The sequence below is a fragment of the Apium graveolens genome, chromosome 5, assembly GCF_009905375.1.
Source record: "Apium graveolens cultivar Ventura chromosome 5, ASM990537v1, whole genome shotgun sequence".
Lineage (NCBI taxonomy): Eukaryota > Viridiplantae > Streptophyta > Magnoliopsida > Apiales > Apiaceae > Apium > Apium graveolens.
In genome coordinates this window covers 22689778-22708466 of record NC_133651.1, presented here as the reverse complement: position 1 = coordinate 22708466, position 18689 = coordinate 22689778, and the positions used below count along the sequence as shown (strand labels likewise).

The following is an 18689-nucleotide window of genomic DNA, read 5'->3' as shown; positions in this document are numbered from 1 at the left end:
ATAATATTTTAGCTAATAATTATAATATTCCTTGAAGATGCTCTAAGATACTTATCACTAGACTAAAAAAGAGGATAAAAAAACTACGAGAGGCCTTTATAAAACTACTACTTTCGCTGGAACTGGGGCTAGGACTTGGAATAACAAGGTTAAGATGGTTTGGGGGACGAAACAGTAGTTCCACTCTATGTTTTAGAGATGTTTTGTGTGGAAGTCTATAAAACATAGGAGTAGCTAATAAAGGGGAAAATATTCCCTGATACAAGTGATCTTATCATTTGGGCTAACTTTTTCTGAGTATGGGTTCAAAATCTTCTGGGCCTGCTTCGGATTCAATCCAGGCCTGTCAGCAGTAGGAAAGTAGCTCTTGGATGCTGTTCACTTTAAAGGGAACTAATAATCAAGTCAAATACGCAAGTATATGTTTTAGGATATGGACCAGGAAGGTTTCGTCATCACCACAAGAATCTAAAATTAAAGTTTAAGGACTCGCATTAATTCATAAAATTAAGCGATCTGTCTTGAGTGCAGACGATACAAAAATCTATATTAAAATATGGTTCCTTAACAAAATGACATTCGTAATCTATGATTTCACTAAATTTTGTAATCAGATCTGTAACTTGGTTCAATTCACTGATTTTTGCTCAAACACAGACTATAAAACATGATAAGGAAGAAGCTTTTCGGAAAGTGACGAGCACTACTGAACTACTGCAGGGCAAATGCTACTTTCATTAAATATAAATATATATATATATATATATATATATAATGTTTCGAGTACTTGAAAACAATACTCCCTGCAGTAGATTTTTAATATTTGAAATAAAAAGTTTGATACACATTTTAATATTTTTATTTAATATAATTTTATAATTATTTTTAATAAAATTTAAATATTTAATTTTTATTCAAACAAAAAAAAGGTTTTCAAAATAATTTATATAATTATAATACATAAAAATGTTAAAATATGTATGAAACACTCTATTTCAAATGTTTAGAAATTGTTGGATCAGATAGGGCAAGATATAAAGATTGTTCGGAAAACAACATAAAGCAGCTAGTACTAAAATATGTGATCCATTGTATTAAAGAAACAAAGTTGTTGGTAATGGGCATTGTACGGGGGGTGGTACCTTCTGATTTGGAGAGAGATGATAGAGCCTTATCATGTGGATTGTAAAGGGTATTTAATAATGGAGTACTGACTAGGCTACATTTGTCATGGTTCGGAGGAGAAGCAAAATCACAATTTTGCGCCTAATCTGCAGTTCTTTATCTATCGGGCATAGATCCTTGACAAGTGTTGATACCCTTTTTCAGGTCACAATTCAAAATAAAATGTTATTCTTTCTTCTCATGTAAAATAATCGAGAAAAGGAAAATTAAATTATTTTATCCATTAAAATAATGATTTGACAGTGTGGACAGATCTATAAATATATATATTTTTGTGAAAAAAAAGAGTTAATCTTATTCATTAAAAAAATAATTTAACGGATCGTGGAGCAGTATGTTAACTGAGATGAATTAAGAATTTAAGATGAACCCGAATCCTTACTTAATTGAAATATATACATGTAGCTTCTGTTTTGGGGCCCCCTCTCTGTCTTTCTAATCACGTCTCTCCTCCTGCAGCAATTCTTATGTCCTTCACTCCTCTCCATCCTGCAGCAATTCCGGTGAATCTTTGATTTCTATGCCCACTAAGCTATGGGTTTGCGAAAGACGCCAAAATAGACTAACTTCGATTTAGTTCACAAACTTCATCATTGCATCAACTTTTTGCGTCTCTCACTACAAATATTATCATGGCCTATTTAAAAAAAAATGTAATTCTCTTGTTTAGAATCAGAAAAAATAGTGCCTAACCTTATCCATGAACTTCAAAAAAACAATGTAATTCTCTTATTTGGAATCAGAAAAATGATGGCTAACCTTAGCCATAACTTAAACTTGTGCATGTGCTTGCATCGCTTGATATAAGATAAACTTTTGATAGAGACAAGTTCGTCCGCCAGAAAATATATTTGGGCCACTAATTACAATCATACAAATTAATAGACCTGTTTAATATGTTTAATAGACCTGATCATTGCACTCGCAAAACAAAAATTAAATTTATACCCGTATCAGAAAATTTTATAGGAATTGCAATCATCACTTGTCTGTTGTTGTCAGGAACCCTAAACCCTCTAACAAACCCAATCTTTATCGCTCCCTCTATTTTTCATCTACCGGAGACCCTTTACGCCGGTCATTCCGAACAACGCTAACTTTTAAAACATATTATTAAGGGATCGTTTGATTCGGTTAATTCTGATATCAGGTATGAGTTTTAGGGGTGTGCACGGTTCGGTTCGGTTCGGTTTTTCACTAAAACCGTTACCAAACCGTAGGTGTCGGTTCGGTTCGATTTTTACGTATTAACCGTAACCGAACCGTTGAACACGGTTATTTTCGGTTCGGTTAACCGTTCGTCGGTTTCGGTTTTTAATTATGTATAAATTTATATACCTTAATTTCATTATGCTAATAAATTTATAAATGTCAATAGTCAAGACAAAAAAATAAAGTGTAATTTTAGTTATGCATAATTAGATTTATTTTCGATTAATTGCTAATCCTGTCAATTTTTCAATTTAAACCCTGACAGGCTCACCTCATTAACAAAGAGTAGGTGATATTGCGTGACTAAAATCAAAAAGTAACAAAACAAATCATGAGCTTTGAGCATCAGACAACTAAATTTGCATAAAAATTGAAAAAACACACGGCTAAACAAGTCAAATACTGAACACATAAATTCAGAAAGATGAAACAGGGTCAGGCCTATAACTTTAGTACATTAGATAACAACTTAGAATAAACTTAGAATTATAAAATGGTCTTCGAACTCTCCAATCTTCTACTGCAAAATTAGAATCGGGATGTATCTCAATCTTCAATAACAACTTGGAGTAGGTATTTTGGGCCTTTTGAGAACTCATCTGTACACAAAAAAGAAGAAGAAAATATCAATTAGATATATTACATCTAGTTACAAATCTCATATACATTTAGGAAATGAAGCACATAAAACTAAAATGAAGCTTGTGAATGATAATGGAAGGCGTTGTGAGAAACTTTGAAATAAATAATTATTTAAAATGCAAATCTGGAGATGCAGGAATGAAACATGAGACCTAGTGCCACGGTTTGGTGTCGAGTCCATATATATATCATTCATAAAGTATAGAAAAAGCATGGATTTAAAGCATACAAACGATAGTTTGTCCAAGAACTTGACTAGTTCTATATGCAAAATTAGTGTATGGTCAACAACAAGAAGTGTCTACTGGAGCAATATCTATTAATATATTATAATAGCAAAACCTGAGATCTTTCAAAACTCAATTAAACCATAAATTCCTAACTAAAAAAATAATAAATTCAGGGCATAAAGCATTAGTACAGTAAACTGAGCGGAACATACCCAATTCAACTTATTCGAGTTTTTGTCTAATCTCCTCGACAATACCAAGTGGAGTCTCGATGTCTGCTGGTTTTGATCTTAACCAATCCTGCGCACATATTAAAGCTTCTGCAGTTTTGGGAGTTAGTGAGCTCCTGAATGGATCAATTACCCTTCCTCCAGTACTGAATGCGGATTCTGAAGCTACAGTGGTTATTGGCATTGCTAACACATTATTTGCAACACTGGACAGAATTGGGAATTTCATGGAATTGGCTTTCCACTACAGTAGAACATCAAACTCATCATTAACACCTCTTTCGACACCATCAGCCAAATATATATCAATTTCTGATTTATTTTCTTTGGTTTCTTCAGCCTCCAGGTGCCTTTGAAAGTCCAATTCTAAGTCGGCATCTTCTCCAACATCATCAACAAGCAGCAGGTCCTTCCTTTTCCTTTTCCTCGTGTTACTGGAAGCATCTTCTTCGTCACCACCAAAGAAGTAATCAACAAACGCATTATCATCTTCCCGCAGCCTATGAAATGCATTTTCATATTTAACGGCTGTTTCTAACATGAGATAAGTTGAGTTCCACCTGGTTTCTACATCCAAGCTGACTTTCTTTTCAAATTTTATTTTTTCCTTCTCAACACATTCTTCAAATCTTATAAGTCGATATGGTGATTGTGACGGCCTCAACCCCGGGGTCAGGAGTTGACGTCACTAAACACAATTACCAAAAATATAAACAACAGGATTATTATTAAAATATACTAACTTGACCCCAAACTAAGATCTGATCCAGGTTTAAGTATAATTCAGGTTCTCATTAATACAAACTTTTTATTCACTATCTAAGACACACCAACTTTATTCAGCAACTCTTCAGACCTCATGGTCTGATACAAACTACCTCAGAGGAGTCAGGTCCAGTAGGGGCGGGAACACGGGTCGGTCTGACTGATCTTCTAGGCATCTGCAAAATATATATAACAGTTTGCAAGGGTGAGCATAATCGCTCAGCAGTACCAAATATGAATAACAGATTAAAACAGTAATGTAACAATAATGGGAACAGAGCTGTAATCATGATAACAACATTTCATAATGATAATCAAAGTAACTGGATATCACTTACTAGCATGCTTTGTGAAAACAATATTATAGTGTGTTGCGTAATACCAAAGTCCAATTTTAGCATGCTAATCATTTTATAAAAAAACCGTTGTATCAATCAATCATGCTTTCATATAATTCACAAATCCCAATCAGATACATAGCGGATATGTGAAGACTGCTGATCAGGCTATCAACACCAGACGGCTCTAACTGCCATCCCATTTACCTGTTCCGGAACTCAGAGACTAGCTAGGTCTCTGACCTGCTGGACTAATCGGTTTTATAATGCGCGCAACCGAGTTAGCCTCTTACGCCACCTCAATAGGCCTACTCTGGCCCCAATGTATCCCATATCTGACCGTTTTATCCAGTTTTCAAAAACACTTGTACCTATCTCATTTTCAAAATCATTTATTTAGCCAGCACACATATAAAATCCGTTTCGCAAATCATTCCATTTGAGACAGGTACCTTTCGAAGTTACTTTTCCCCAAAACAATTCGAAAATAATGATTTTATAATTACAGGGGATACGTAACTTAAAACATTTCTGTTCCATTACGAGAATAAAACATTTAGCTATTCATATACACTGAACCATAAAATAATGGTCAGGGGTACTTGCCTTGCAACGCTTTACAAACCCTAAATAGCTTTCACGCTGACTTTGATCCTGGAACAACTCGACTGGGATCTACAATTACAGAATACCCTAATTAGTTATTCCGACATGCTTGATATCCTCAAATCCTAATAACCCAAATCCGACAACCCGACTCGTATTATTATTATACACATAATCATGTAATCACATCTCTCGATCGTAAATAGGGGTAACACGTAACACATAATTATGTACGATTACAAATATATTTTTAGAAAATTTTGGCAACAACTTCTTTATTTATAAGACTACCCGTCGATTATAATCGACGTCAACAATTCCCAACAATCCACAACATTATTCCGTACAACCCAATACCAATCAAAATGAGTTATTTAAATCCAACATAATTTACATAATTATTTTGTTTTATTTATTTACAGAATTTAGGACTCAGAACATCGTCATCACCGTCCACCGTTGACTCACCGAAGTTCATCGTCAACGGCGGCACAATTTATTGGCGCCCGACATATAACGGGTTCCCAAATAAATTATACCAATTATTTTAAAACCATTTCCAACACGAATAATTAATATCACGAATATTAATCAATAATTCCCTGCAATAATGGAATTTAAACAAAATTAAAATCTGCAATAAACCAACCCAGCAGAACATAAACAGCCCACCAAATCCAAACCACAAGCCCAACAGTTAACATAACTGTAAGGCCCAACAACAGAACCAAGGATCGCATACACAGGCCCAACCGAAAAGCCATAGAGCAGCAACCGCAGCCCACACACGACCACGCGTCGCCCACACACACACTGCACACAGCACAGCACACACAACACATCACATATGCACACGCAGAGCACACACATGTATATATATATATGTACACCAACTATGCAAGAATTGAACCAAGCCTAACTGAAAAACACAGCGGCGGCTCACCGGAAAAACAAGTCGGAAAGAAACAGTAGAAGGAACGAAGCCCAGGGAAGCAACAAGGAAGAAGAAGATAATAATCGAAAAGAAAAACTGAGCAAACTCGAAATATTCGAGAGAGAAAACCATGAGAACTGAGAGACAGTCGAGAGAGAGACAAGAAAAGTGATGTGTATCCCCCCCCCCAACTGATTACTCAGCTCCTGACTTAACCAACACACGGCACGTGTCCAACCTTGTTGGATACGTGTCGTTTTTATTTTTTTTATTTCAACTGACTGCAAGCCCAACACGCTGTTTTAATCTATTTTTAAGGGTCCAATTTATAAATAAATATTAATCAGAACATCGCCGTAACAGGGTTAATATGATACAAATATTCCGAAGTTATTTAAATCATAAGTTTCAGAATTTTAAAATAATTATGGGTTGCGCTGCATACCCGCTTTTTAATAAATAACGAAACGACGCGCGCATGAAACGATTCCTGAAAATTCACAAAATAATTTTAAAATTCTCCGAATAATACGAGCTTAATAAAATATAAATTTTATAATTTTTAAAGATTCCCATAATTAAATATGGATTTTAGCATTTAACACACTCAGCAAATCATTTAAAAAATGAATAGTTAACAAAATATTGATTTCTCAATTTTATAAAGTCCTAAAAATAATTATTGAGATTATAAAATTAGAAAACCAATTTTAAAGACAACCCAAATATTTATGGAATTAAAATTACCATAAAATCACTTTTGCAAGCGAAATAAAATCATATAACTCGCCAATAAACCACATAATTCCAATTCCACATATTAACAAATCATTAATAATTAAATAACAATCAGTAACTACTGCCAAAGTCAATACACATCTTTATTTATTTACCTAAACTTTTATTACACTTCCAGATATTAGAAATAAAATAAAAATACACGAGTCGTTATAGTGATGATTGAACATACCTGACAGCTTTCCGAATTCTTAAGATTGAATCATGTTGGTTTTCTAATTCATCCTTCACAACAAGATTAATCACATGGGCGCAACATCTCAGGTGCATGTAAACACAATCTAAAATAGCATCAGGACCTTTAAGTTGTTTTTTCAAATATCTTATTGCACCATCATTAGAAGAAGCGTTGTCAACTGTAACGGTGAAAACTTTATCGATTCCCCGCTTCACTAAACAAGCATAGACCAATTTCCCAATTGTTTCCCCTTTGTGGTTTGGAATTTGACAAAAGTTCAGAATTTTCTTAACTAATTTCCCATTATCATTCACCCAATGTGCCGTGAGGGACATATAGTTAATTTTCTGAACAGAAGTCCACGTATCGGTTGTGAGAGACACTCTTTGACCCTTCAATATATTTTTAATCAGTTTTGCTTCTTCCGCATAGACTTCGAGACAATCTCTTGCAACAGTCCATCGCGTAGGAAGCTTAAATCTGGGATTTAAAACCCATGTGTATTCTGTAAATCCTTCATCTTCAACTATGCTAAAAGGCCTATTATCCTTAATACACATTTTAGCTAATGATTTCCGACATCTCTCTTGACTAAATTCATGAATCTCCAAAGTTTTTCCACTTTCAGACTTACAAGACACAGGAAAACACTCTAAGGTCTTTTGTTTCTTGACATTTTTTCCCTTAAAAACAGGAGATGTCCTACAAGTATTTTTCAAATGATTTCCCAAAACACTTGTCCCATTTCTTTTAACATGACATCTAATTAATTTCTTGCAGTAAGGGCAGTTTGTTTCAGTCATTCTCCACATATTTAAAATGATTCCATACCCAAGATTTTCTTGTATTAGTTTCTGGATTTGTACCTTCACCTTGAGGTTGACTATCCAATGGAGTTCCTTGCTCAGTAGCATTCTTCAAGGGAGTAGATGAATCTTTATGAACAACGTCACAATTAGCTTGATTTTCAGTTGATTCCATCTACCATACAAGAAAGATAATTAGTATTAGAAAATAGAAATTAAGAAATTCAAAATAAAAAAGAGTAACAAACGAGACGACATTTCTAACAGACATAAAATCAAACAGGTGACGTACATCAGGTAACAAATCAGACTTATTGACTTAACACAGAGATTAAGTAGAATGTCTCGGTTTTGAATACTCGTAGGAATCTAATACGGTAGCTACATAAACACTGATATACATAATTACACACGGCGGCTTCGAAATTGTACCTTGAGTCTTGAGACCGGAACTGAAGAATGAAGAGTATTCCGATAATTTGATTGACGCAGACGCACTTTGGAGACTGGAGGGAGAGTTGGAACAGATTTAAGGTTTTGCTGAGTTGGGCTTGGGTAACTAGTACTTAGTATTTGCAATTTGGGCTTGGAATATGCATTATGGAGACAGACGCAAAGTTTAGTATGTATAATATCATATGTTATATATATAATTAAAAAATATTAAATTAATATATTATCGGTTCGGTTTGTCGGTGCGGTTAGGAAGCTAATACCGAAACCAAACCGATATTTCGGTTCGGTTCGGTTACGGTTTTTTTCGGTTTGTTCGGTTTCGGTTATTTTCGGTACGTTTTTTCGGCTCGATTTCGGTTTTTCGGTTTTACTTTGCTCACCCCTAATGGGTTTCGTTCATTCCAAACTCATACCTGCTGTTTGGCTGACTGTTTTTAAAATCTGATACTCATTTCTTATACCCGTCTGGAATCAGATTTGATACCTAGGGGAGAGGTGGGTTTGAGAGAGGGGTATGAGGTATCAAAATAAATTTCATTATTTCATTACTTATAAAGTTAAATACAATCTTAAAACATATATCTAAAATATCATATTTAATTTTAAATAAGTTATGCTTATTTTTAATCAATACAAAATAGAAATATTTTATTTTTATTTATTTTAAAAATTATAACTTAACATTAAAATTTAAAATTTTAATTTTTCAATCACTTATATTTAATTATTTTTTGTTTGTAAGTTATATAAAAACTTAAATTCGACATATGCAATATATAAAAGTTTAATTCAATTAATAAACCAAAAATATTTAAATGAAACATATTTCATTCCAGCATTAAACCAAACACATGATATCAGAAATGATTTCTCAACCCCATACCCGCCTAACCCGAATCCTTTTTTCCAAACCCATACCGTCTTTTGAACTAAACGACTCATAAGTGTTTTGATCGTAAACCTAAAATTAATATTTTTTTTTAATTTTTTCTTTGTGAATTAAAATATTAATTGTATATTTTTATCCATAAGATGAAATTTTATAAATATTAATTTTAGTTATACGGTTCAAATACTTGAAAATGTTTGTCAAAAATTAAAATATCAAAACATTAAATAACGGAAAGAGTATCTAATAATAGAATAGCTAAGCTGGGGTTTTCCAAGTTTTTAATTTTTGTAATGATAAATTAATTGGAGCCTAATGCATTAATGCCAAAAAAAGGTTCAAATAATCATATGGCAAGAACTTTCACTGATCAATCATACCGTGTCCCCTCTTTTTAATAGGAAGTGACTCAACATTTAAAATTATTTTACTCAAACACCAATAGCTTGCTCCCAAGTTTTCAAACGAAGGAAAGCATAAAAAATTAAGTAAATGTTTTCATTTTTCCTAATAATTTTGATCTGTAAATTTAAAGAAAAAATGAAAACAAGTAATGATGAAGACAAATTTGATGTACTTACTCTGTAAAAATAATAATATTTTACCTTATCATTGCTTTAAAAATCCAGGAACATGGCTTGAAAAGTTCATTCGAACTTTAGGCTCTGTTTGGTATTGCTGTTAAAAATTGCTGTGCTGTTAGAAAAAATGCTGCTAGAAAAAATGCTGTTGTAAAAATCAGATAACTGTTTGGTAATTTTTTTGATACGTATATGTTTTGATACAAAAAATTAAAAATAATGATGTTTTTGATAAGTTTTGATGCTTCCCGCAACAGCTGAAAAACAGTTTTTTCTAAAAGCATGGGGGACTTACTTTCTCTAACGGCAGCTTTTAAGCCAAAAACACTTTTCAGAAAAACAACTTTTAAATTTTACCAAACAGTTTTTTAACTGTTTTTCAGCAAAAATCTGTTGTTGCTGTCTGTAACAGCAATACCAAACACACCCTTAATCTCCATAGATAACATTGGTAAAATTTTATGGTCATATTTGTTTTATGAGATTATAATTCCGGGATAATAATTTGGGGATAACTAATTTTATCAAAATTAATTATATGAATTAAATAATTTTATTTTATATTTGTTGGGAAAGATTAAGTGTAGAATTGAACTATAATTCTTTAAAATTTTATCTTGTATTTGTTTTGAGTGATAGTCCGTGAGATTAAAATATAATCATTTAAATTTTCAATCCTATATTTATTTGTTTCGGGTATGATAATAATGAGGGGATTATAATTTTTAAAAATTGACTTGTAATAGGGCATAAAATAATACTTACTTTCACAAGTATTATAATCATATTATTTACAACGACAAAACAAACATGAGGTAGATAATTTAAAAAATTATAATTTTTGAATAATATTTTACTAATTTTTACAAAATAAATTTAATGATATAAAACAAACATGAGCTATGAATTTGGTGAAGTGAGGTGTCCCATCTTTTCCTAAATTGGTGTACGAAAATATAAACGCCCATGCAATCAAAGTACGATATAACTATTACTCGTCTTCTACGTCCAAATTGACGAATTTGTAGATCGTACACAACATTTTACCTACCAAAACACTCGAGAAAGGTCAAAAAATTATAGTTCACCAAATAAATATTTACTACACGTCTTTTTACCTACCGTTGACGCCTTCTCCTCTCTTCCCATAAATTGTCAATTATCAATTACATAGTTATATACATTTTTCAAACTTAAGAAAGTGTTGTTTTTTTCCCGATTATTAATTAAGGACATTTGTTCAACATGGCACGCTGACTAACAGCTTTATTAATCTTCGAAACTTCAGATGTATTCATTTGAAAAATTTTAAAATAAATAATTTATAAATTTAAATTAATATATAATTTATAAAATATAAATGATAAATAGATGAATTTTTATAAATTATATAATTTTTTGGATAATTTCACTTATAAGTCAAATTTTTTTATTTAAATTGATTAAAATAAATAATTTTTAAATATATTTATTTTAATTCATTAATTTTTAATGTAGATTAATATTTAAAAATATATATTTAAAATTATAATTAAATTAAAAAACAAAAATTTATAATAAAATATTATCACAAATATTTAAATCATCAATTTATAAATTATAAATGTAATTTATAAATCCGGTGTTGGTCAATAAGCACCTATAAATTGTTACTGGTGCCAAAGCCAAACCGACCAAGATGGTCGCTGCGGCTGCTATAGCCTATAGTAATAGTAGTGTAAACATGACCTGTCACTGTGCGTGTAACTATTTTAATGTAAACATCTTCTTGGTGTTTTTATTTCCAAAACCATTTTAAATGCTGGTGAATGTCTTTAGTCTTGGTTTATACAACATGCCGTTGACGACTACCTGTACCTGCTCTCCGCCGTACAAAATAGTAATGAGTCAAGTCAAATTATATTATATAATTCTCTCTTTCTTTTAATTTAGAGTATCATTCTCAACTTTCTAGATTTTTAATATTTAAATAAACTATAAAACATTCATCACATTTTTTATTATACCTACTTGTAAGCACGCCTTTCTCATTTTTTGACATCAATATATGTTGTCTTATTTTGTTATTTCGTTTAATTTTTATTAATCTGGTTAATGAGAACGGGAAAACGAGGTTTCAGTGTTACGTACAATGTATACTAAGATTTTATTCTCATGCTAATGGGATTAATATCTCACAATTAAAATGATAGTATTTCAAACTTTGAATTTCAACTGGTATACATAATGTATCAATTTAAGCTTGCACGCTAAAATTTGAAAAAAAGTAAAAATATGATCATGTTGAGGACTGAATGATCCATATATAAATAATTTTATAATATAATCGTATAATAATCTTTAACTAAAATTAAAATCTTAAGAGTGTTTTCTTAACTTTCTTGTGAATTTAATAAAATTATTGTGGATTCAAGGTGTTTTTGAGAATTTCTCGTGTAAGAGTCATCGTAAATATTAACGCCTACTTCTTATACGCTTCCGTACTCTGTCAGTTGGCATAAAATAAAAGCAGACTATATCCTGTCTTTTCGTTACCCGATTCATCATGAAAAAATCAGTTACTAAGAAGATCTTCGAGAGTTTAGGATGACTTTAACCGCATCTCTGAAGATTTTCACAGATCGAGTGGATAAGTTGCCAAATCGAGTGAAATGCAATAACAAGCAATGTAGATGTGAAAGATAATATCGTAACTGAGTCCCTCGAAGCGGGAAATATCATGTTGGTGCGAATTCTTGCTCGGGTTCAAATACAGGTAATCAGTGTAATAACAATTATTATATAAAACAAGCTGATATACCATTTTTCTTTGGGATGTTAGGGGTCGAAGAGTTTATAAAGTGGCAAATTGATGTTGATAGACTTTTCAATGTCATGGAGGTCCCTGAAAATAACCATGTTAAGATGATGGCAGTTCAATTAATGATTATTACTTCTATCTGGTGAAATAAACTTGTTATACAGAGAGAGAAATTAAAAGACCTGTTAGAATATGATGGAGGATGAAACAATTAATGAAGAAGGGGTTTTTACCAGATGGCTATGAGTCTGATGCATATTAATTGCAAACAAAAGGAGAATGCGACTTAATATTATGAAATCGATCATGTTGACAATGTGTTTGATAAATGTTCACAACCAAAATATGATACTTTATTGGACGTGGGAGACATAAAAGAGCCTGGTCATGTAAACACATGAATTTTCTTAGAAGATTTGAGAGGTGTGGAGATAGTTGGAGAAAGGTGTGAGGTATTGAATTCTGAAAATTGTATGTCTAGGGTCTGTGATAAAATTGATGTGCTCAAAAATCAAGAAGACAAAGGTAAGGATGTAGAAGAAAATTTTAAGAATATCTCTAAAGATTAGAGTGATGTCGATAATTAACTATAAATTAAAGACGTGGATGAAAAGTACCTGGACATTTACAAGTCGACAGGTGATCTGCAACCTCAAAGTTTAATTCCATCATTGTGTAATGTGAGTCTATGTACTTCTCAAATTGTGACAAATTATGAATATCATGAGAGCTTTTATTTGAGAAAGATGATTGGTGAAATTAAATTGCCTTTACAAATTTATGTGGCAATAGATAATTTTGTTTGGAATAATCCAATGATTGTTACTACCATAAGTAAAAATTTTGTAATTGATATTGCTAGCTTGAGGTACAAAGATACTACAGTTTTTGATAATTTTGATGTTGAATTGTGTGAGTTAGTAATGGGTAAATCATATCAGTTTGATTTGAATTTATATCATAAAAGTAGGGAGAACATAATTAACAATAATGAAGGATATGTTTTGTTAGATATTGAATGCAATGAAATGTAACACAGGGGGGGTGAATGTGTTTCTTGAATTTTTCTTTGTTTTTAAGCTATCTGGTTATGGTTGAACAAAGCAGATAAGATATGTGAAGACATTATGTTTCAAAGAATCACACAAAGCACACAATATCAAAAAATCACTTAATTATATTAATTAAGTTTGTCTTGCTACAAATCTGTGTTCTTGGAAATTAAGAACTCAGCTTCTATCTTGAGAGAATACAAGAAAATATAGATTTGTTTGTTCCCTCTAAACTAAGGACTTGTGCATGCTTTATAGACTAGCAACACAGATTTACAAAACTTGCACTAAAATGTACTAAACCAATTTTTAAAGCAACCGTGTCTATTTTCTTTTCCGGTGTTTGCAAATTTGTGCAGAATCTTGCAGGTCTGTGACCATCCTTTGTCCAGTGAATCTTGACCCTTGATCTTGTATTTTTCAAGTTTCTTTTAGAGATTTTCCAATTCTGTAAATGAATTGTCTGTAGACTGATAATCTTGAATCTTAAACTTGTATGTATTCTGAATTTGAGATAGTATGTCGAGATCTCCTTTTGTTTTATAAAGAATTGGCATATCGATAAGTATAATGACTTATCGATATCTTGAGTTCTCTATAGGTATATTTGATTTGTCGAGGTTTTCAGTTTTCTATATGTGAAATGACTTCTCGATATCTATGAGATCTCTACATTTAGAAATGACTTGTCGATATCTCTGAGATCTCTGTATACACAATTTGACTTTTTGATATCTCTGAGATCTCTATATGAGAAAATTGACTTGTCGATATCTCCAGTTCTCTACATCTTTATTTGATTTGTAGAGATCTTAACATGCATAAATGACTTTTCGATATCTCCAGTTATCTACATCTTCATTTGACTTATCGATATCTCAAAGACTTCTCTATACGTTATTTTGGACTTCTCTACAAGTTATTTTGGACTTCTCGAATGTCTTCTCGATATACCTTGATCTGTGACTTGTCGATATCTTAACTTAAAATATTTTTCATAGAACAACATTATTCAACTCCAGGCTTCTACAACTTTTCTATGAGGCATGGTCATGACTTGATCTTCTTCCACAGTTTATTTATTAGCTTGAAACTGTTCACAGAAAAATCCCCCGGTCTAATCTAATTAACATTTTTACAGACTCAAGGAATACAATTACAAAATACAAATATTGATTATCAAACAACTTAATCTTAGGGCTGTCAATATGACTTAGTCTTGTTATTATATAGGCATGTCTTGCACACCATGTTTTGTATCCATTGGAGGATAAGATTTCTTGGAATCTCTCTATTAAATGTGTGATGATTATTTCTGCAAGTAATGAGTTTAACGAATTTGAAGTTGGTTCAAACTCTAAGTCGACAGTAGTTAACAAAGATGTGGTTGGATTAGTTCAAGTGTTGTTTTCACAATATGTTAATCTAGGAGAGAAATTCAGGTACAAAGTTTCAATAAGATTGTTGCATTTAAAAGTACCACCATGGCGAGATAAACATCAGGTCGGCGTAGTTTTTATTTTAGATGAGAACTCGAGGTCGATTTATTTTGAAGTGAGGGATCTGATGTGGGAGGATTTTCGATGCATAACGAGGGTGTAATGAAATGCGAGAAGAGCAAAAACATGATCATGCTGGGGACTGCATAATAACGCTTCTGAAGATTTATGATCCCCAACATGATCACGCTTCTGAAGATTTATGATGACATGATCACACTGCTGGATTACATGACCATTGTCAAATTAGGATTTTGCACTAGAAGCTTTTTTGGAGGATAAAATTATTGAGCATGATCATGTTTAAAATACTGCATGATCACGCTACTGATGTATGATCTTTATGATCATACCTTCTCTATATTTTTAGTCTATTTTGCATGTAATTGGATTTTATTTAATTAGTTTTCATGTTTTATTGTGAGAAAAAAAGAATTCTTATTATAGAAGGATTGTTGCTAATATTACAATAAGTAAACTCTAGCAAATTTCGGATTTTCGGGACAGCTTGCGCGACGTTCACTGTTTTGGCTATAACCGGAGCTCCCAATATCGAAATGAGGAAATTCAGGCGCCATTGAAAATCTTACGAGAAGAAATTTAATTCAAGTATGGTCTAAGATTTTATTGACATTTTAAACTTCCCAGAAAAAGGCCAGAAGCAGCCGCTTTAAATTTCTAATTTAAGAATTCTACTTTATGTAAGATACTTATATGTATTGTTATTAAATAATTAAAATACTATAATATTTAGATGTAGGGCAGTTAGTCTGGAATTTTAATACATCCTATAAATATTATATATGTACGTGTCTAGGATGGAGAACAGTTACATGCTAAGCAGAGAGAAAAAATATGGGGGGAGAACATAGGGAAGCATTCAAGAGAAAAATTGGTGGTGCAAGATCAAAATATAGAGTTTCATCGTATTTTTCTTACTTTTATTAAATGTAATCTTGATATCATGTATTCATTGTGTAGATCTCTCTTTGTTGTGACGTTGAACTAATACTCCTTCTAGGTCTGTAATGGATTATTGTTATTTTATATAAATTACTCTTTAGTTCTCTATTACGGTGTTTATTATAATTATTTATAGTGATGTATATGTAATGATTTTCAAGGAATGATCAACCTTGGACTGAATTGGTAACTTAGGCTGACTTGAAAAAGAAAATCTAAATCAAAGCCTAATCAATGTAACTAAGAATTGACATATGTGTTAATTTGTATTTAAGATAGGAATATACTTGAACGCCCTTGATAGTCAATATAAGGATGTAGTTAATATTGTTCATAAACTTAAATTCTTCATAGGAATACGTGAATTAGTAAATGAATTAAGATCATTTGAGATACAAAAGGTCCTTGTGATTAGTTAGATGACTTAGACTAATAATTGGAACACTAAAATAGAGATACATGAGTGGTTATTGAAGAACTCAAGATGAAGTTGTAGGACTAGCTTATTTAATATAAAAATTTATTTGTGTAAGTTTATTATCTAGTGGTAAACATTTCATCTTTTTTATTGACTTCAATTAGAAAAAGAATAGTGTTTCGTAATTAACAACTTAAAATTTAGACTTTGTGAGAATGAATTATTTATACTACTTGTTACGACGTGCACACTTGCATTGAGTTGTAAAATCGCTAACAAATTTTGGGCGCCCCGGGAAAAGAAAGAAAATAAAATATGCATTCCTAACTTATTACATCCACTTTCGTAGGAAACATGATTGCATTGAGCATATGCAACTACCTTTAATTATTATTTATTTTAACTATGATTATTTTTATTTTGTTTTAAGATTTTCTATTCCTATATAAACAATCTCATACTGTAACTTATAACAGTCTTTTATTGAAATTAAAATCCTAAGAGTTTTTTCTTAGATTTCTCGTGGATTCAAAATAATCCTTGCAGATTTATGGTCTGTCTTGTGAATTCAAGACGTATAATGATTTCTCATGTAAGAGTTCTTGCGAGAATTAGGACTTCTTCTCCTATACTTCCATGATGTGTCAATTTAATACAATATTTTTGTACATCAACTCCAACGACATACCTTATATTCGTGGCTTACTAATAAAATAACAAAATATTTAAATAATAATTAGAGGGAAAGGTAAAGATGAGAAGAAAATAAATCAAACATACCTCGTATAACCCGCTTCCAACGAGATATTGGGAATGTAAGATGTTCCGCGAAGACCCTCGGCTTAGTGCATGAATCATAATATATAAAATAATTTGTGTGATAGTTTCAATACAATATCTTAGCATGTGATTTTATTCATACATGTCTTACCTTTATCTTTAAGTAAATGCCTTTGATCATACACAATGATACATAAAATGTGTAAAACTTAGCTAACATAGATTTGATCATATAATTTGTAAAGTAAAGTGTAACGACTGGGATTTTCGCGATATATGTATTCGAATAAAATATAGTTTCATGTTATAATTATGGATTATGTGAAATTTTGGGTATAAAATTTTGTGGGTAATGTAAAACTATATGAAATAATATTAAAGAACGGGCAAAGCCTCGTTCCAGTTTGATGAGTCAGCTAAGGGCTTAAGCTGTGATTGTCGGGCCGTCAAGTAGAACATGACCCGTTATTCAAAATATAAATTAAAAGAGAATTATGTGCTAAGGTGTAGAGATAATTGTGATGACTAACATTATGTGAATATTTGTTATTTATGAGTACGTGTGTGAATTTGTGAATTCGTGAGCTTTTAAATATTTTTAAAATAATTTATTTGGTAAAAATAAGGATTATTTGATCCTTATATAATTTATAAAATTATTAAAAATGATCAAGGTGTGGAATTTATTTTATTATCCTTAGAATAATCTCAGATACTTTCTAAAAATAATAGTTGAATTTATTTTGGTATTCTGACATTTTTAAATGATTTTTAAAAGCTTATTGCTATTATTGGTGGTTTAATTGTAAAATCTGTAGAAATTAAATCGGTTGTTCAAAAATTATTTTGAAAATAAGGGTGAAGAGCTAATTATATGTTTTATATTATAAAAATAAAAGTGGAGCCATTTGCACATTTTATGATGGCTGAATTGCATTTCTTTTATTCTACTTTGCATAAATAAGAAAAAGAAAGGGAAAGAAAATCAGTTTTTAGGGTAAAATTACCTTGGTGCCCCTGCACCAAGTATATACTCCCTCATCTTTCCTTCTCCCCTCCTGTTTTCTCTCTCTCTCTTCTCTCTCTCTCTCTCTCTCTCTCTCTCTCTCTCTCTCTCTCTCTCTCTCTCTCTCTCTCTCTCTCTCTCTTCTTGCCCGTTTCTTGATCTAAAACCGGCTATGAGCTCGGTTTCACTCATGTGCTCGTCTCTAGTTGCATACGTGTTTGTGTGATGATTTTGAAAACCCATTTTCGTATTCTTGGGTTGAAATTCGAATTTCAATTCATTTTTGATGATTTGATAGTTTTTATTGATGGTGTTTGATTA

General features: G+C 31.6%; 1 long non-coding RNA gene across 2 annotated transcripts; it reads right to left on the bottom strand.

The window, feature by feature from the left end:
* Nucleotides 1-4245: 4245 nt before the first annotated feature.
* LOC141724009 (uncharacterized) lies at nucleotides 4246-8499 on the bottom strand. 2 transcript variants are annotated; one of them, XR_012576438.1, is made up of 4 exons: nucleotides 8357-8499; nucleotides 7985-8099; nucleotides 5209-5277; nucleotides 4246-4440 (listed from the first exon to the last, which is right to left on the bottom strand). It is a non-coding gene; the product is annotated as an uncharacterized LOC141724009 (long non-coding RNA). The 2 variants fall into 2 exon arrangements; XR_012576437.1 differs by lacking the exon at nucleotides 5209-5277.
* Nucleotides 8500-18689: the final 10190 nt, after the last annotated feature.